We start from the raw sequence: 4,110 nt of genomic DNA, 5'->3' as shown, positions 1-4,110 counted from the left end.
TTGTTCCAAACAAGTGTATTTAACATTCAGATACTATGTGGAATAGGTGACAATTGCCTATCTCCATGGAGATCGATAATGGGATTCAGATCATTGTGTAAAGAGTGCGAGTGTAATGCAGATAGAATGTCATTATTATTTCCCTCTTAATGATGGTCATTATGCGCAAACACTGATTGAATTCCATTTGTTACCTGTGTTTGAGCTGAGAGGAATAATTACAATTTAAGTGTCTCCATTAAAATTCATACAAGAAATATGAATGCAAAAAATTATACTTGAAAATGACAAAATATACTTTGAGAATATAAATTGTATTTTCTAATCGACTTGTTAAAAATGATAAAAATAGTTTTATTGTAATAAGAAATCACAGCTCTATTAATGGCTTTATGTATGATTGAATAGCTCAAGAGGTAGAAGGCACAGTATAGAGTACGATGAAAAGAAAAAATGTTTTACGATCACAGAACCCCCAATGAAATAACCAATATGCCCCCATACCCCCTTCACCAGACCCAATCACTATCATCATCATCGGTCTTTTTGGTATCAATGTGAATTCATTAGATGTCATTAGTTAGTTTTTACAATAACATAATACGGAATAAATTAAGTGAAGAAAATGATAAAGATTGTATTATATTTATTTATATAAAATGGCAAATCAAAAATACACAAGCTTATACAGCCAGTGAGATTTTTGCTGTTGTCTTTGTGCAATCATAACATTGAATGGAAGCCCAGAAAGAGGTATTTGACCACACCGTTTACCCCCACCAGATGCAGTGTTTGGCAATAGGTGCCTAGTGGCTCTCATGGTAAAATACCACTAGCTGGTCCACTGTTTTTGCAAGCAATTTGAGAGGAAAAGCTTTTCATATAAACTCCACTTTGATAATGTTACTTGCATATCATCTGACACTTTATGTTGATTTTTCTACTTCGATAATTTTTCAATAATACATACATTCATAGACCCCGTTCCATACCTTCACCATTGTATATGGATATGCCTGAATATTAACCTCTAATCAATTGTAAATTCGTACAGGAACAATCCCCATCTGCAATACCCACCCACCTGGGATATTCATTCCTCTGATAATCCATAATCAATAATCTCAGAATCATAAAAACTGAAATCATTACTAAATCTTGGATTCACTCAAAGCCCAACTCAAACCAGTGATTTGTTCGAATGGTAAGATCCCTTGTGAGATAATGATACACCTAAATGGCAACTTGACCTTTAATATATGAAGAGGAGCCCCCCATATAGTGGTGCTGATATCATTTGTGGCTGCTTATATTTACAATTACTGGCAATCACCAGAAGTGATGTGCCTCTTCACATCCCGCCATTGCACCATGATTCTTGCAACATGAAACAATGAAAGAAGACCTCCTACTGGATCATCAGAACAAAAGATTATTTGGTACCCAATGCACTTCTGCAAGGATATTGCATTCTAATCTAAAGCAGCATACACACGTGCAATTTTTGTCGTTGGAAAGGATCTTTCACGATCCCTTCCAACGACAAAAGACTGCACGATGCATGAACGGTGCTGTACATACAGCACCGTTCATGATCTATGGAGAGGGGAGGGGGAGAGCGACGGAGCGGCACCCTGCTGCGCGCTCTCCCCCTTCCCTTTCATTAGGATCGGAAGTCGTCCATCGTCCTTGGATCCGGCAGGACGGTCGTTCGGACGATGGACGACACTGACTGTACACACGGCAGATTTTCGCCTGATATCTGGCCAATGCCGATTATCGGGCAATAAAAATCTGACGTGTGTACGCAGCTTAAGAGACTGAAACTATTATGGCTTTGTTGAAAGCATATGGTTATTACAAGTGGTTCTTTTGTTTCTTTGCCTTTTTATTTAGATATCTTTTCTAAATCAGTGAAAAGCAGTCCCACAGCACACATTTACCACCATCAGTGTTTGATCTGTGGCTTTTTGTTTGCCAGCCTTCGTAGCCTAGTGTTTTACAGATATGCTTGACTGGTGTACTTATATTCTGGTGTGCACTATAGATTTCTGACATCTTTGTGGTTTCCAGACTTGCCCTCTTTTGATAGTTGACTGTAGATTTTACAACCTGAAAACTGAACCATCAATGCCAAATGGACTATACAAACAGAGGATATTGTTTTCTACCTTTTTAATATAGAATACTTTATCTATAACAAGTTGAAAATATTTAAAAGGGTTTTGTATTAAGTCAGTCCAGTAACCCACTAAACATCCCTGCCAGAAAGCGAAGGCAGGCCCAGACCTCCACCTCCGTGAAAAAATTGGTTGGACTATGCTACATTTTCTGCCTGATGAATGAAAAATAAGAAACCAGCTGGGTTCTGATAAGTCCCTTTTTTTTGTTCACATGTTGAGGTCTCAGTTAGCACATGTGCACCTCAACAAACTTGAATTGGCTGCTAGTCATCTTCTTCCCTAATATTAATATTATCCAGTATTTATAGAGCGTTCACATATTACCCAGCACTTTACAAAGTCTATAGTCATGTCACTAGCTGTCCTTCAAAGGGGCTCACAATCTAATGGCCCTACCATGGTCATATGTCATTCATACAGTCTAAGGTCATTTGAGGGGAAGCCAACTAATGTAACTGCATGTTTTTTGTAATGTGTAAGGAAACTGGAGTACCTGGAGAAACCCATACAAATATGGGAAAAACCTGCAAACTCAATGCAATTAATGTCCTGGCTGAGAATCCAACCTGGGACCCAGCGCTGCAAAGGCCAGAGTGCTATATCTGAGTCAACACAGTGCCCTAGTAATTTAACTTGGTGATCCTACCAGTAACAAACCTTCTTTTCTGGGGTAACAATGCTCCCTCATGTTACAGTTTCTATTGAACAACAACATTGTTGCCCTGGTACAATGAGTTCATTGGGATTACCTCCCCCTCTATTCATCTTTATAACATAGTGCTCTGAATTTCAAAGAGCCAGGAATATTGCCAGCAAATGCAGAGGGAACTGGAAGTTATCCCCCCAGCAGGTACTTTGCACTTATCATACGGATATACGGATATAAAAAAAACACATTCATTGGTTTAATAAACCAAAAGGAAGCAATCCGAATAAGTTCATTGTTGCTAGGCTTGATATACACTTTAAGCATTTTTCTAAATTTCCTCTCATCTCCAGCATTGTTCTTCAGAACACAACTAATGTAAAAGCTGTGTGTCTGACCTCGCATCTCTGCAAACATACCTAGGCTATTTATCAACCTACAGAAGCCCTACACGTTCTTCCACGCTCGTAACGACGACAGCGGCACATGTTACAAGTTTGTCGAGACAGCACCGAAGCTGGAATTGCACAGGGAGTGGAAACCTGGGATTCAGCAAGGCCCAATCAATCACTGACAGATTACAGCTAAAGCCACTTCTCTAGCCATTAACGCGGGACAAATGCAGAATTGCAACTGAACAACTTCTAGTTTTAAGCCAACAGTGGGACTTCCTAGTTATTTATCAAAGTCATTGGCGTTAAGCAGCATGCTTCAGTGCACGATTGTGCTTCACAGCAGACATAGCCGACTGAAGCTTCGACCATGAAAGAAGTGTTTATGCCCTCAGCTGTGGTTCTGTCAGCCCTCTGGAATTTACTGTAAATCACAGCGCTTTTATTGCAAGATTTAGTAGCTTATCCTCTGTGGGCTCTATTCACTGCAAGCTTGTTACTATTTGGATATTAGCCTCAGTCCATAAAGGGACTTGCTACACATCATCAAACACCGGTGGAAAAAACCAAAGGTTTCATTTTTCAATTTTCTAAACCCTAAACTCCTCAACAGTCATTGAATTTCATTGCACAGAGTGGAAGTCTACTTTATTATGGTACTCAATTTCCCCAGTGGAGTTATACACTTATAGCATTACTTTTATTTTCAATGACAGCATCTGACCATCTGTCCTGGCAGGAATTTCATAACACACTCAGTAGATTTTATGTTAAAGGAATTTTTCACAGCATCGCATCGAGTTTGTGACAAAAGCGGAACATAGATATCAACGTTGTATTAATAGCTATATTTAGTATTGCCTGCGAGTTCAACATAATTGATTTTCTT

This window comes from Pyxicephalus adspersus, chromosome 7, assembly GCF_032062135.1.
Source record: "Pyxicephalus adspersus chromosome 7, UCB_Pads_2.0, whole genome shotgun sequence".
Lineage (NCBI taxonomy): Eukaryota > Metazoa > Chordata > Amphibia > Anura > Pyxicephalidae > Pyxicephalus > Pyxicephalus adspersus.
Note: the sequence above shows the minus strand (reverse complement) of the source record.